This window comes from Schistocerca gregaria, chromosome 1 (genome assembly GCF_023897955.1).
Source record: "Schistocerca gregaria isolate iqSchGreg1 chromosome 1, iqSchGreg1.2, whole genome shotgun sequence".
Taxonomy (NCBI): Eukaryota; Metazoa; Arthropoda; class Insecta; order Orthoptera; family Acrididae; genus Schistocerca; species Schistocerca gregaria.
Genome location: NC_064920.1, coordinates 1,109,910,795 through 1,109,928,004, shown reverse-complemented (window position 1 = coordinate 1,109,928,004; position 17,210 = coordinate 1,109,910,795). Strand labels below are relative to the sequence as shown.

Here is a 17,210-nt window from a genome sequence, read left to right as displayed (position 1 = left end):
GACTACTGTTTACAATTGCTTCTAGTTCTTAATTTCTGACGAGTGCACAGAGCAGTTATTTTTAAATAGAAAATGTTACAGTCCTTTCGTGAATAAAACAGCTTCGTGAGGGAGTTTTCAGACTTTTTCCGGTCTTAAATGTATTTTCCATCCCGTAACACGACACACATGGTCTCGTTACTGTAACCTGTTTTTGCTATGCATTGAATAATTGAGAAGAGAAGTATATAATGTGACAAGACTGCTTTCGTAATCCAGTTCTTTCCTTAAAAAATACGAACTGACCAAACTGATGTTCAACCTGTGTCCTCTTCCCAAAAATAGTGAGGAGGTATATTTGCTACGGTTCGTCGGTTTCCAGTCTTTCCCTCTCACAGTGTTAACAGAAAGTTTTTCGAGTTGGACTGATGGGAAACCTAAAGCTAAATGACAGAAGTAAAACCACTACAGTAAAAGCAGGCAGCTCAATTAAAATTGATGTACATAAAAGAAAACATCGCTGGGACTAGTCCACTTACGAGTGAATGTGATCTCTGAACAGTTTAGACGATAGTTGAATGATAACTACATATGTAAAGGACGCAGGCTGGTATTAGTGATCAAAAACCTGCCACCGGAAGCTAATGTTTGGGGCAAGTAACATGGCGGAGGTCGGTCTCATGACACGAATGAGATGCGCTGAGGTATCTTGCTGCATCGGAGTTGCCACCTTCACACTAGGAAAATATAATACAGCGCAGTTTTAAATAATTTTTGATTTGTAACTGTCAAAGCCTCTACGTGCTACACTCGTCGAAACCGAAGGACCTGCTATCAACATGGTGTAACCTGAGTCGCTCGTCAGCATTACAGTCTGTCTTCTGACTTAAATTTTGTTTATATAATTTTAAAGTATGTTGATGGCCAATTATGCAGATAATTCAGTGAATATAAATGACAGTATGAGTCCCTCATTAAATTACCCGTTCTGTACGCATCAGATCGCATTTATAATATACTGAATAAACCAGGCTAAAAGTGATGTGGAAGTTCTAAAAACATACATTAAAAAAATCAGTGGAAAAATGACAAAATAAAAACTAAACAGAATATTACTGTGATGTCTACCAAACAGTACCTTTTGATCAGATCCTTGTGAAACTGAAACTGGTTTTTGTCTTCGCTAATTATTATGAGAGCTGTCGGAATGTTTATCAATGTTTTAATTAATTAATAGCAAATAAAACCTTGTCTTTTAAGTGAACTATCTGTCACACTCGAGGTATTTTTGACTTCATCTTCGCTTAAAATATCTCAACTGCTTCAAGAGGCTTTTATTTTAAAAAATGTCAAAATGAAATGAGTATTCCTCTCGTTTGATGGACTAGTTCTTGGAAGTCATCCCTCAAAAAACGTCTTATAAAAGGGAAACCAAAATCAAAAATTTGAATTACGCACTGAGAGCTGACGTATTAAATATAAATAAAATGACTAGTGTAAGACAGAATTTCAAGCAGTCTTATGTCGTAACCAGAAAGGACTGTTATGTTACATAAGAATCAACTTTTACTACGTAAAATTTTAGGTTGTAATTTACAAAGGACTTTTTATACGAAGGACTCGATAAGGGATAGATCGAGCGCTTGTAGTTGAACTTTGATTTATGAAAAAAGTGGCGAGCTCGATAGAATTTGTCACTGTCTAAGTAGGTTTAGACGAGTCACGTTCGCTTGCGGTAACACCTCAACCTTGTGTTTCCTTTTGTTTGCTGTCAACTGAAGCAAAAGTTCTTGAGGACAGGAAGAGGATTACGAAATAAAAAATGTGGGGTGCTATTTTAAAAAGTTGTAGTGCTGTTTATATCTTCGTCACAAACGAAGTTACAAGAAAGACAATCATGCTGGTTAATGTTCCCTGGTACTTAATTAGTTAGTTACATGTTCAATAGATTATTCGAACGATTTTACTATCGAAATGATGAGGAACAAGCATATATACACGATTAGTATTAACATCAATAAACTCATTATTTTGTAGCCTTACTCACGCAACTACATTTCAAAGTAAGATTTTTTTCCCTTGTAAACAGAAATTCTCTGATGGGATAGAAGTTCTCAAGAGAAATGATTTTAAGTTAGACTTAAAACTTGCTATGTTACCTATAAAACTTTTTTATGTTTATTCGGCATATGATCGAAACTTTTTGTTGCTGCATAGTGATCTCCATCCTGTCCACTGTTCTTCTCAATGTCTCATGGATTAATTATGAAGAATTTCATTAGCGAGTGTGTGTATTGTGCCGGAGCACTTAAATTCCTAACTCCCAGGAGAAGTACCTACACGAGTGAACACATCATATTATTCTTACTGATCACTTTCGTGCAATCGGTACTGTGTTTCTAAGTGGTGAGTTACCCCAGAAAATTGTTCCATAAGACTTTATTGAGTGGATATATGTAAAATATGTCAGGGGATTAATTTGCCTGTTTCCAAGACGCAATCGCATGAAGAGCAAAACTAGCTGAAGTTAATTATTTGAGAAGCTTAGTAATATTCTTCTTCCAGTTCCAGTTTTCATCAATATGTGCACCCAGAAATTTGGAACATTCTATCCTATTTATTGACTTCTCTCACGTGCTACATCAACTGCTGCTAGGTCTCTATTTGTTGTACAGAACTGAATATAACATGTTTTCTCAAAATTGAGGGAAGTCCATTTTCAGAGAACCACTGAGTAATTCTTTGAAAAAAACCTCATTAAATTTTCTTCTGGTGCTTTCTCTCTAATGAGGTTTGTTGTACTACTAATACTGTCTGCAAAAAGTACCAAGTCTGCTTGTTAAATGTTAAATGCGAGGTCACTCACATTTGTAAGGAGTATCAGCGGACTCAAAACTGAACCCTGTGGGACTCTCTTTCTGATTCCTTTCTTTTCACTAAAATTTTTTATTCTTCCAACATTGTTTGAATTATTCAGCACCACTATACATTTTTTGGTGCATTGTTTTATTTTTTCTGCTCAAATAGATAATTTGTGATGGTCAAGATGAACGTGATAACCCATACAGAACACTCAGTTTGTATTGCCCCTGACGCCAGCACTGTACTGTATTTCAGAAAAAAATTTGATCGTGTCAGTAAATCTAATTAAGAAGTGCGCTAGAGGCGCTCTTGATGGACATACCTTGGTGCCAGAGGTGTGCAGACTGCGCTAGACTGGACTGCTTTCCTGGTAGCACTGGGGCTCGCAGCACGGCGGTCGCGTGTTTATGTGCGGCCCGGTGAACAGCACGCGCCTCTCTACCTGTCGCAAGCAGCCGCGGACGGCACGGCCAGTGTCCTCGGAAAGTGTGTGGGAGGAGCGGGGTGGGGTGTCGCACCGGTGAAAGGCGGTAGCCAGCCCTCACCACGCTAACGGCACTGTGCGGCTCACTTAGCCGCCGACGGCGCTTCGTCTTCTGTCTGGGCCTGCGCGCTATCAGACACGTCTGCCATCCTCAGTTACGACCGACTTTCGATTGTTGGAAATTGGAAGTACTCCAAGGGAGTGTTACAGTTCCTTTAGTTTTCAAGGAATATACTCTAGTGTGCAACACTTAAGGACGAAAGTAAATTTCTCAAGATGTGTTCACTGTCAAGTACATGGCTGGATGGACCATGGACCATATGCTGAGGCCGGCCGTTGTGGCCGAGCGGTTCTACGCGCTTCAGTCTGGAACCGCGCGACCGATACGGTCGCAGGTTTGAATTCTGCCTCGGGCATGGATGTGTGTGATGTCCTTAGGTTAGTTAGGTTTAAGTAGTTCCAAGTTCTAGGGGACTGATGACCTCAGATGTTAAGTCCCATAGTGCTCAGAGCCACTTGAACCATTTGAACCTTACGTTGAAAGAACTGCGACAGTATAGTAAAAAGGTATCTGATACAAATTCGCGGTAAGACGAATAGAAATGACACTTTTGTTGCGTTGCGTTGATTTGGGGAAAGAGACCAAACTGCGAGGTCATCGGTCTCATCGGATTAGGGAAGGATGGGGAAGGAAATCGTCCGTGCCCTTTCAAAGGAACCATCCCGGCATTTGCCTGAAGCGACTTAAGGAAATCACGGAAAACCTAAATCAGGATGGCCAGACGCGGGGTGGAGCCGTCGTCCTCCCGAATACGAGTCCAGTGTGCTAACCACACTTTTATTCAAAGACATTAATTACACTGAAGTCACCGTGATTAATGATGGACCCCTGCACATTACGAACGACACGACATGGCCTTTAAGGGGACCTGGAACTGAAAGGGATGCATTTTTATACCTCGTCCTCAGTGCACATTACTGTCGATCTACAATTCAGAGCAAGTTGTGGTTTTTTACCAATAATGAATGACATTAACTCAAGCTGTTAAAGGAAATTTATTGAAATATCTGTTATATTTTAAGAATTGCAGTATTTTGCCGAATAGATGTTTTTATAGTACACGTTCCCATTCTGGTACCATTTTCTGGTCCATCATCAGTTTAATAGCATTCAAACTGTGGAAGCTGCTGTCAACATTCATAGGAACACATTATCCCTCTCGTTTTGTAGTTTGGAGTATATCTGAGGAAAGAGAAAAACCCTTATTGTACGACATTACTACTTTGTCTAAAAATACCGCTAAAATTATTTGCAGAATGACAAACACATATCATTTCTGCCATGTATTAGGCATAATAAAAAGATACTATCCCATTCTTCACTTCAGAGAAATTTGGTGAACCTGGATAAAACTACTGTGAAGTTATATGTACCTAATATTCTGGAAATGTAGTTTCGAGAAAATGAGTAAAGAATGTTCACAGTGTTTTTGACCCACCGTATGCCTCTTTCAGATCATTTCAGCAGCATAATCTTGCTGGACAGCTGCTTTTTTAGCCTATGTACAGTTCTTCAAGAGCCTTTTCCTAACTCTGGACTCTTTAGTGGTGGCTTCCACAGCCCTTTCAGCTTCAACTAGTCGCGCACAATCTATGTCTGTCAAAGCAGCTATCATATTATTTCCTGACTGGATGCCTAATTTGTCCATTACTTTTGTCCTGCTGATTACACCATCATTGAAACAGATGACAGCATCCATCACACCCATTTTGAGTACTGTCCATCCAACAAACACTGTTTTTGATACTCGTTGCCGCATGCAGCTGTTGAAACTCTCAATAGGGTTTTTTGCACGGCAATGTAGACATTTGTTAAGTAATTTTGTATCTGCAAGGTCGCTGTATATTGGCTCTATTGTTTCCATGACTGTGGCAGGAAAGAAATGTTTATGGTGATATTCCTTGCCTGTCGCATGAACGTGGCTGGTTTGCAGACAGTTGTTCGAAGAGCGTTTAAGACCAAATCAGCAACTGAAAAGCAGATAATTTTTTTTTTCAAACGGGATAAAATTGTCTTTCAGATGGTGACAAAAAAAATGTTTTCGAAAATTTCAGTCATTTCACGTCCAGGTCCCCTTAAGAGGGTATGTGATCACCATGGGCGGAATGCATGCTCTACAACTTGCCGCCGTTCTGGCTGCAATGTTGGTAAAGAGTTCTTGTGGTAAGGCGTTCCAGTCCTCCACAAGCACGGTAGTAAACTGTTGTGTGGTCAATGACGCATGTGGACGTGTTCCAATACGTCTCCCAATGCATCCCACATATGCTCGATGTGATTTAAGTCGGGCGAACGTGCAGACCAGTCGATTCGCCAAATATCCTTTCGTTCCAAGACCTACTCGATGCTAACGCGCATTGGCATCCACAAAATATAAGCCAGGATCGGATGCAACCCTCGGAAGACGCACACGGGAAAGCAGTATAGTGCCATAATACTGTTGACCAGTGACTGTACCGTGTTCAAAGATTTGGAAGTCACCTCGGCCACGCAACATTTTGCCTAGCTACACTATAATACCTGGACTACCAAAACAATCATGTTGGACAGTATTGGACATACCAGCATACGGTGAGAGAGGGGAACACGTAATTCACCCAGGAGTATTGTTGGACATTGTGGCGGAACCGGTTTATAGTATTTCGTGACTGTAATTACTTATAAATGATATTTCAGGTAGACAAAAAAAATATAAAACCAGTTACCTATTGTCAGCGTAACAACTCGTTTGATCTCAAAAATGATTATCCTGGCTAATATTTGTCACTCTGCTAAAGAAATCTCCACGTGACGTTGTGTAGAAATGCTGTCTGTAAAGTCGTGTGAGTGGCACTAAAGTGCGTATCATTTATCAGATTTTACACAACAGTTACTTAAGATGGAAGCACTTTTCTCTAGCAAAAGGAACGTTTAGTCACAAAATACTACCCGCGCACAACACTGACGTACGTCTCCTATTAAAATATTTCATGTAAATCGTCCGAAATAATTAGGCTTCATACATCAGCAAATAAGAAATTGATATTACGTAATGTGCTGTGAGCACTGTATTTAAGGATTCAATCTGACGTGAATTCTGTCTTTTAAAGTAGATTCGGGACCACCGGTGCACATTTATTTACATTCATTTATATCTAACAACATTTATGTTTGTTAAAATTCTCGATTCAAAACTGCCGCTGAGATATTTTTGCTAAGATGGCGGCAGACAGACGATACTCAATTTGTCTATTGTTATTCTCCATTCCTTTTATATCAAGATAATATATTTAGGTAAAAGTTTTTAAGCCTTTTGTTTTCTATCCTTTAACATTTAAAATTATTCTCAATGAAAAATGTTTCATATTTTTATACCAGCTACTAGTAAATTCCGCTGTAAGTTACTGGCGCTAATGGCTGCGCTCCTAGTTGCGGAGCTGAAAATTAACGCTTAAAAACATTAATTAAATTGGATTACAATTGAAATAAATAAAAATTCACATCTAGACAATAGCGACTCTATTTTTCAAATAATAATTAACAATATATAGTTACAGGTTTTCTCTTTACAGACCTCACAAGTCTCACTTCCGAACAGTTTATCGGTTACCACATGAAGAACAACTGAACCACAATTATCACAGATAACAAAAAAATAATTATAATTGTCGTTGTCTATGAATGTAGTTCTCTGATACTATTCACAAAGAAGTTAAATTATTACAGAAATGATGAAATAATTATCGGCATTTTTACACAATACTGTCGTTTTTTTATACGTAGTATCGATAATGTTTGTTGAAGTTTGTACACTTAGTTCATTTTAACATCTTGTGGCTAGAACATAGTGTCGTGGCTATTACAACATGATCATTTTGGTGGTCCAGGTGCTTTGGTGTTATGGTGAGGTAGGATTTGCATGGGCGTGCTGATCTCCACGGTACACTGGCTGGTCAACGTTATTGTGGCATGTCACTCCTTCATCAAGTGCACGTCTTTTAAGGGGCGTATTCAGCCCTGACTTCATTTTTCTGGACGATAATGAACGACCGCATCGAACAGCGCAGTTGGAGGATCTCGTGGAACGAGACGATGTTCGGGGAATCGACTGGTCTGCCCGTTGGCCCGACTTAAAAAGTACCATCGAGCACGTGTGGGATGTATGCACCAACTACCATCTATCAGTTGTCAACAACGCTCGTGAAAGAATGGAACCAACCTTGTGGTCAGCACGAGAACACATGGTAGAGCATGCATTGCCGGGGGTGATCACACACCCGAATTAAGGACAATTTTCCGCCATTTTAATGCCCAGTGGATCATCATATATCGCAATGATTTGAAAGCAAATATTGTCTTTAAATAAACTTGTCATTTCTGTGCATCTCATTGGGTATTTCTTTCAGTTTCGTTTGTTCTGTACTGTAGCAGTTCTTTCTACGTATGGCCCAAGTTTTATCGAGCTATGTTACTCGGCAGTTAGACATCATGCCGAGGTAACTCTCGTCCTTAAGCTTTGCCCACCAGTGTTAATGACCTAGGGGATAACGCCAGACGTTCCATGAGGCTTTCCCCATACGATACTGTTTTACACAGAGAAACACTGCTAGAAAATTGCACCGAACTGCAGACAAACCTGCAAAGGAACGGCGTTTGATGCAGCGGTTGGCAATCTACATCTAAATCTCCATCCATACTCCGTAATACAGCTGACGGTGTGTGGCGGAGGGTACCTTGAGTACCTCTATCGCTTCTCCCTTCTATTCCAGTCTCAAATTGTTCGTGGAAAGAAAGATTGTCGGTATGCCTCTGTGTGGGTCTAAATCTCTGTGATTTTATCCTCATGGTCTCTTTGCGAGATATACGTATGAGGGAGCAATATACTGCTTGACTCTTCGGTGAAGGTATGTTTCCGAAACTTCAACAAAAGCCCGTACCGAGCTACTGAGCTTGTCTCCTGCAGAGTCTTCCACCGGAGTTTATCTATCATCTTCTTACTAAATGATCCTGTAACGAAGCGCACTGTTTTCCGTTGGATCTTCTCTATCTCTTCTATCAACCCTATCCGGCACGGATCCCACACCGGTGATCAGTATTCAAGCAGTAGGCGAACAAGTGCTCTGTAACCTACTTCCTTTGTTTTGGAGTGCATTTCCAATGAATCTCAGTCTGGCATCTGCTTTACCGACGATCAACTTTATATGATCATTCCATTTTAAACCACTGCTAATGCCTACTCCCAGATAATTTATGGATGTAGGTTGCAGCAGGTAGTGGGAGATGAAGAACCTTGCACAGAATAGAGTAGCATGGAGAGCTGCATCAAACCAGTCTCTGGACTGAAGACTACCACCACCACCACAACAACAACAACAACAGTTGCTGGCTGCTGTATTGTAGCTATATGACAAAGCATCTTTCTTTCTATGTATTCATAGCACATTACACTTGTCTACACTGAGATTCAGTTGACATTTCCTGCACCATACGTCAATTCGCTGCAGATCCTCCTGCAGTTCAGTACAATTTTCCATTGTTACAACCTCTCGATATACCACAGCATCATCCGCAAAAATCCTCAGTGAACTTACGATGATATCCACAAGGTCATTTATGTATATTGTGAATAGCAACGGTCCTACGACACTCCCCTACGACACACCTGAAATCACTCTTACTTCGGAAGACAACTCTCAGTATAAAGAAACCTAACGTACTGTGAATAAACAGGCGAAAGAGCCATTATTGCGAATGTTTGTAGAAGTAATGAAATGTGTTTAATATGTAGGAGTATGCGTTCGGAGCGAATTAAAATGGAACGACCATATAAAACTAATGACAAGTAAGGCAGATGGCAGAGTGAGATTCATTGGAAGAGTTCACAAGAATTGTAATCCACCCACAAAGCAAGCAGCTTACGAAACACTCGTTCGACCAATATTTGAATATCGCTCGTCACTTTGGGATCGACACCAGCTATGATTTATAGGGGAAACAAAAATCCAAAGAAGAGCAGCGCGTTTCGTTCCGGGCTCATTCAGCAAGTGCGAAACCGTCGGGAACTGCTCAGCCAAGTCCAGTGGCAGACGCTGCAAGAGAGGCTTTCTGCGTCATGACGTGGGTTACTTTTAAGTTCCGAGAGCTTACGCTCCTAAATTATTCGATAAATAGCCCGCTCCTACGTAGCGTCGCGTAAAGACCATTCAGGTAACATTAGCGAGATTACAACTCGAATGGAGGCTTACCAGCAATCCTTCCTTCCACGGACCATTCGCGTCTGGAAGGAAAGGTTGTAAGAGTTAGTGGCACACAAGATACCCTCCACTTCACGCCGAAGGGCGGTTTGTGGAGTAGAAATGCAGGAGGTACATATAGACGTAGATGTAGGGAACTCGGAAAAAGTGCGAACAATTGCGAGATGAACTAACGAAAGTTTAACTGATCAAGATGTAATCAAGGACAAGTATTAATAATGGTACCGTATCTCCTACAAAAATAAAGTTGAAAAATTGTACTGTAGTTTTAGAAATATTCGTAATATAAAGCTGCATAGTGAACCTTTGGACGAAATGTAAAGTTGTTGGTGGTTTAGGAGACGCACTGGGTTGTGCCTTCAGGAAAGGGGGCACTCGTTTGGAGACCTTATTTAAATGAACATTCCGCCACTAGAACATCCATCTGAACACAGTCAGTTACTACAGCAATTTGTTCCGACCCCTAAGACCTTCAAATTGATCTTGAACTTAACTGGTTTAAATACATGTGCTACATCACTGGAAAAAATAACGCCCTATTTAAAAAATTAACTCAATGGAAAATGGACATATAAACTACGTTCATAGCTCCGTATGTAGAGTAACGTTTCTTATTTTACTTATCGAAATAAATATTCCTTTCTCCCCTTATTTCTCCTGTTGCAGAGATAAATTGCTATCTGACACACTCTACTTTTCAGACTATTAAGCAGTACAATGGGAAGTCTGAACTACGAGTATGTAAATACAAACCGTAGTAGATGATTAGGACTGCACAGACCGTGGAGGAAGTATCGAAAAGAAATTTATGGAAGTGTGTGTAGTTTAGGGCAGAGAGAGTGCTAAGCTGAGTTTATTTTCAACTCCTTCTTTAGTTACACTGCAAACAAGCCGTAGTAATGTTCAATATATTATATTTATTAATATATTCATAAAATGCATGGTAAGGAAAGGCAAAGGTAAATTTGCGATTGCAAATAAATTTCCAACAAAGGGATTATACTTGGAGGGTCCACGAATGCTTTCCAAGGACGGACTTCCTATTCCGTTAGTTTCCCTTTCACCTTCCAGCAGTCCTCCACCGCTGCACGCGACCAATAGGTTGTCGGTGCAGGTTAGTTCGGCTCATCGGCTGTTGGAGATAGGACTGCTGATATTATTAAAAATATCGATATATCGATATTTAAAAAATGTCATTATTTGCCCTAGAGAGAACAAAAAAAGTTATTGATATGTCAACGGAGAAGTGTCGAATTACCGGGCAAAAAAAATATTGGCTGCACATTGTAAATATACTGCCAATTTTAGGGCTGTGTATTTGAGTATTGGTTTATTATTAGATATTCTGTACATCAACAAGATAGCAGCCTGCCTATCCCGCTTAGAGCAAGAACTGAAAGGAAAGCGACGCACGTTCACGCTTGGCGATAACCATCTTGCTGACAATGGCAAGTGCATGTTAAGTGGTACAATAAAATGTGTCCGATGGGTCCGTCGTTCGGTTTCGTCACATATCGGAATTTTCCTGAACACTTCGTCGCGACTTCCCCGTATTTTTCATTTCTGCAAACGCCTGCGACTTAGTAGTAGTGGTAGTAGTAGTGTGAAAATGGCGTGGTGAAGTTAAATTTTGCAAGTTCTGTTGCTAGCACCGAGCGTCGATTAACTCAGCATTAGCACTCACCCGTCACCGACCACCCAAAGACCAATCTTGTCATTTAGATTTTTTTTCAACATCTGCAGGAGCTGTGTTTGAAGAATGCAGATGTGAAGAAATAGCACACTACTTGCGTTAAAAAGCGCGATTTCTTCACATCAGAAATGTCGTCATTCCATTCACACTGCCTACCCCCCACCCCTGCCCCCCTTCCCTTCAGTGCAGTCGGACTTCTTTGTGCCACCTATACTTGCTTAACACAGTCAAAGACTATACGAGATGAAAGCTCAAAAACTAGTAAGAATCCTTCACACAGTGAAAGAAAAATAATGTACTACTAAAATTTCAAATCAACAATTTCAAATATTTAACGAAAATTGCGAAAAAAATGTAACACAAAATAAAAATATCGGCGCTCGATATTAGCATTTCGATACTGACATATCGATATGTAAGCGAGAAAATAGCAGAAACATATCGTTGCTCCTAGGAAAAAATATCTATATATCGACGTAATAGATATCGTACGTTAAGCTCTACTTCGGCACAACGAGTCTACGGAGCGCATTCACTTACCAGCTCACGACCGAGTAACGCAAAATTTTTAAGAGAATTATGGGAACACAGTGGGAATATTGTGAAAAAAAAAACTAGTAGACCAAAAATCTGTGATAGTAAAAGTGAGAATATTGATGTGTCTGCAACATCTGTAGAAGAAGAACAGGAGCCACACGACGTAAGCAACCACAGCTTGGCATCGAAGCAACGAACGAAGACGGCACTGGATTGTAGTTTACACAGTTTCACTGAAAACGCTCTGATTACATCAGAAAGTTCCGCAGTAATAAGTGAAGACAACATGCAAATAGAAAGTGAAAGACAAGCTACAGTAGTGAATATCTTACGGACTATACGTTTTTGTATGCTATGATTTATTCCTTTGGTGGGCAGAAGTCGACGATGGAGGGCAATATGAAGAAAGCGTGCAGCTTAAACATTGAAAAAAATATATGTTTCCTCAAAGAGACTCGACCCTACGACCCTTCTATGAGCATTCTGTAGGCCTATGCTTTCTGCTGCCACAACTGCTGGCTGGTAACTAACCTACCATAATGGCCCATGCTTTGCCCAACCCGCGCCAAAAATGTTATTTTTAGGGTTCTCAACCTCAACCTACAAAAACGGAACCCTTACAGAATTACTTTGTTACCCGACCTTCTGTCTGTCGGACTGATCAGAACCTTTTTTCTCAGGAACGAGGTAGGCGTATCAAGTTGAAATTTATGTCACACATTAAGGCCTACGGTCCCAAGGCCATGCAAAAAAAAAGTGAAGCATCGAAGTCAGTGCGACCAAAGATAGGGCCATCTACGTCACAATTCTGAGACTCGCTAACTCACCCATTAGCACCTAGAGGGTACTTCTCGTTGACATAGAATGATGAAATTTGGCAAGAAGTAAACATTCACACTACAGCCAAACGAAAAATCCTAAAATTGTGAAATTGTAGTTATACAAGGTGCATTCAAGTTTTAAGACCTCCAATTTTTTTCTCTGGACTGGAAAGAGATAGAAACATGCGCATTGTTTTAAAATGAGGCCGCGTTCATTGTCAATACGTCCCAGAGATGGCAGCACCGTACGGCAGATATAATTTTACCGCTAGTGGCGAGAATGAGAACTGTTTTAAATACTTAAAATGGCGACGTTTTCCTTACTTCAACAGCGTGCAATCATTCGTTTTCTGAATTTGCGAGGTGTGAAACCAATTGAAATTCATCGACAGTTGAAGGAGACATGTGGTGATGGAGTTATGGATGTGTCGAAAGTGCATTCGTGGGTGCGACAGTTTAATGAAGGCGGAACATCGTGTGACAACAAACCGAAACAACCTCAGGCTCGCACAAGCCGGTCTGACGACATCATCGAGAAAGTGGAGAGAATTCTTTTGGGGGATCGCCGAATGACTGTTGAACAGATCGCCTCTAGAGTTGGCATTTCTGTGGGTTCTGTGCACACAATCCTGCATGACGACCTGAAAATGCGAAAAGTGTCATCCAGGTGGGTGCCACAAATACTGACGGACGACCACATGGCTGCCCGTGTGGCATGTTGCCGAGCAATGTTGACGTGCAACGATAGCATGAATGGGACTTTCTTTTCGTCGGTTGTGACAATGGATGAGACATGGATTTCATTTTTCAATCCAGAAACAAAGCGCCAGTCAGCTCAATGGAAGCACACAGATTCACCGCCACCAAAAAAATTTGGGGTAACCACCAGTGCTGAAAAAATGATGGTGTCCATGTTCTCGGACAGCAAGGGCGTAATCCTTACCCATTGCGCTCCAAAGGGCACAAAGGTAACAGGTGCATCCTACGAAAATGTTTTGAAGAACAAATTCCTTCGTGCACTGCAACAAAAACGTCCGGGAATGGCTGCGCGTGTGCTGTTTCATCAAGACAACACACCCGCACATGGAGCTAACATTACGCAACAGTTTATTCGTGATAACAACTTTGAAGTGATTCCTCATGCTCCCAACTCACCTGACCTGGCTCCTAGTGACTTTTGGCTTTTTCCATCAATGAAAGACACTCTCCGTGGCCGCACATTCACCAGCCGTGATGCTATTGCCTCAGCGATTTTCCAGTGGTCAAAACAGACTCCTAAAGAAGCCTTCACCGCTCCCATGGAATCATGGCGTCAGCTTTGTGAAAAATGTGTTCGTCTGCAGGGCGATTACGTAGAGAAGTAATGCCAGTTTCATCGATTTCGGGTGAGTAGTTAATTAGAAAAAAAATCGGAGGCCGTAGAACTTGAATGCACCTCGTTTCATACGCAAAAAACTGTTGTCATTTCTTACCCTAATGTCTCTCTGTCCCTCCCTCTGTTATGACCCCATTTTCTCACGAACGGATACATGTAGCAAGTTGAAATTTAAGTCACATACTCCGTTCTAGGGACCTTTGCCGGTATAACAAACGGTAGCTTCTAAGTCAGTGCGATAAAAAGATACGGCAATTTCTGTCACATATTTTGATACTCGCTAATTCACTCATCAAAACCAATAGAGTACTTCCCGTTGGTCTAGAATCATGAAATTTGACAAGTATAAGGGTTTCACAGTGCAAGTAAAGGAAAAGAATGAGAAAATTGTTAATCTATCGACAGGGGATCTCAAGTTGATTCCGTATTTCTAGATTTCCGGAAAGCTTTTGACACCGTTCCTCACAAGCGACTTCTAACCAAGCTGCGGAGCTATGGGGTATCGTCTCAGTTGTGCGACTGGATTCGTGATTTCCTGTCAGGAAGGTCGCAGTTCGTTGTAATAGACGGAAAATCATCGAGTAAAACTGAAGTGATATCAGGTGTTCCCCAGGGAAGCGTCCTGGGACCTCTACTGTTCCTGATCTATATAAATGACCTGGGTGACAATCTGAGCAGTTCTCTTAGGTTGTTCGCAGATGATGCTGTAATTTACCGTCTAGTAAGGTCATCCGAAGACCAGTATCAGCTGCAAAGCGATTTAGAAAAGATTGCTGTATGGTGTGTCAGGTGGCAGTTGACGCTAAATAACGAAAAGTGTGAGATGATCCACATGAGTTCGAAAAGAAATCCGTTGGAATTTGATTACTCGATAAATAGTACAATTCTCAAGGCTGTCAATTCAACTAAGTACCTGGGTGTTAAAATTACGAACAACTTCAGTTGGAAGGACCACATAGATAATATTGTCGGGAAGGCGAGCCAAAGGTTGCGTTTCATTGGCAGGACACTTAGAAGATGCAACAAGTCCACTAAAGAGACAGCTTACACTACACTCGTTCGTCCTCTGTTAGAATATTGCTGCGCGGTGTGGGATCCTTACCAGGTGGGATTGACGGAGGACATCGAGAGGGTGCAAATAAGGGCAGCTCGTTTTGTATTATCGCGTTATAGAGGAGAGAGTGTGGCAGATATGATACACGAGTTGAGATGGAAGTCATTACAGCATAGACGTTTTTCGTCGCGGCGAGAGCTTTTTACGAAATTTCAGTCACCAACTTTCTCTTCCGAATGCGAAAATATTTTGTTGAGCCCAACCTACATAGGTAGGAATGATCATCAAAATAAAATAAGAGAAATCAGAGCTCGAACAGAAAGGTTTAGGTGTTCGTTTTTCCCGCTCGCTGTTCGGGAGTGGAATAGTAGAGAGATAGTATGATTGTGGTTCGATGAACCCTCTGCCAAGCACTTAAATGTGAATTGCAGAGTAGTCATGTAGATGTAGATATGTAATGGACCTTGAAGTTGGTTGGGAGGCTTGCGTGCCTCAGCGATACAGATAGCCGTACCGTAGGTGCAACCACATTCTAAGACAAACGTGTGGTTCCTGAAGAGGGGCAGCAGCCTTTTCAGTAGTTGCAGGGGGAACCGTCTAGATGATTGAATGATCTGTCCTTGTAACATCAACCAAAACGGCCTTTGTGCTGGTACTGCGAACGGCTGAAAACAAGGGGAAACTACAGCCGTAACTTTTCCCGAGGGCATTCAGCTTTGCTGCATAGTTAAATGATGATGGAGTCCTCTTGGGTAAAATATTCCGGAGGTAAAATAGTCCCCTATTCGGATCTCCGGGCGGGAACTGCTCAAGAGGTCGTCGTTATCAGGAGAAAGAAAACTGGCGTTCTACGGATCGGAGCGTGGAATATCAGATCCCTTAATCGGGCAGGTAGGTTAGAACATTTAAAAACGGGAACGGATAGGATAAAGTTAGATACAGTGAGAATTAGTAAAGTTCGTTGGCAGAAGGAACAAGATTTCTGTTCAGGCGAATACAGTGATATACATACAAATTCAAATAACGGTAATGTAGGATTTCGTTTAATAATGTATAAAAAACATAGTAGCGCGGGTAAGCTACTACGAACAGCACAGTGAGCGCTTTTTGCAGCAATGATAGGCACGAAGCCCACGCCTACCACAGTAGTAAAAGTTTATTTGCCAACTAATTCCGCAGATGACGAAATATTGAAGAAATTTTTGATGCTGTAAAAGAAATTATTCAGACAGTTAAGAGAGATGAAAATTTAATACTGATGGGGGACTGGGATTCGAGTGTAGGAAAAGGGAGAGAAGGAAACATAGTAGGTGAATACGGACTGGGGCAAAGAAATGAAAGAGGAAACCGCCTGGTAGAATTTTGCACAGAGCATAACTTAATCATAGCTAACACTTGGTCAAGAATCATAAAGAAGGTTGTATACATGGAAGGGACCTGGAAACACAGGAAGGTTTCACATAGATTATATATTGGTAAGACAGAGATTTAGGAACCAGGTTGTAAGTTGTAAGACATTTCCAGAGCAGACGTGGACTCCGACCACATTTTATTGGCTATGAACTGTAGATTAAACCTGAAAAAACTGCAGAAAGATAGGAATTTAAGGGGATGGGACCTGGATAAACTGAAAGAACCAGAGGTTATAGAGGGTTTCAGATGGGGCATTAGGAAACGATGGACAGAGGAAAGGACTACATTAAAAGGAGAATGAGTAGCTTCCAGAGATGAAATGGTGAAGGCAGCAGAGGATCACGGAGGGCTAGTAGAGGGCTAGTAGAAATCCTTGGGTAACAGAAGAGATACTGAATTTAATTGATGAAAGGAGAAAATATAAGAATACAGTAAATGAAGCAGGCGAAAAGGAACATAAAAGTCGAAAAAATGAGATTGACAGGAAGTGCAAAATGGCTCAACAGGAAGGGATAGAGAACAAATGTAAGCATGTAGAGGCAAAATCACTAGGGGCAAGATAGATACTGCCTACAGAAAAATTAAAGCGACGTTTGGAGAAAAGAGAACCACCTGTACGAATACCAGGAGCTCAGATGGAAAACCAGTCCTAAGCAAAGAAGGGAAAGCAGAAAGATGGAAGGAGTATATAGATGGTCTAT

The 17,210-nt window shown here is 41.1% G+C and overlaps 2 protein-coding genes across 2 annotated transcripts in view; one reads left to right on the top strand and one right to left on the bottom strand.

Moving 5' to 3' along the window:
- The window catches only part of LOC126283409 (3 beta-hydroxysteroid dehydrogenase/Delta 5-->4-isomerase type 1), a 264,780-nt gene extending 261,504 nt beyond the window's left edge, over positions 1–3,276 (bottom strand). Inside the window, exon 1 of the mRNA XM_049982270.1 lies at positions 3,164–3,276. The gene's annotated coding sequence lies outside the window, so the exon portion shown is untranslated. The remainder of the gene's footprint in view (positions 1–3,163) is intronic.
- LOC126283383 (protoheme IX farnesyltransferase, mitochondrial-like) overlaps positions 1–17,210 on the top strand; it is a 255,557-nt gene that overhangs the window by 79,358 nt on the left and 158,989 nt on the right. The window lies entirely within an intron of this gene.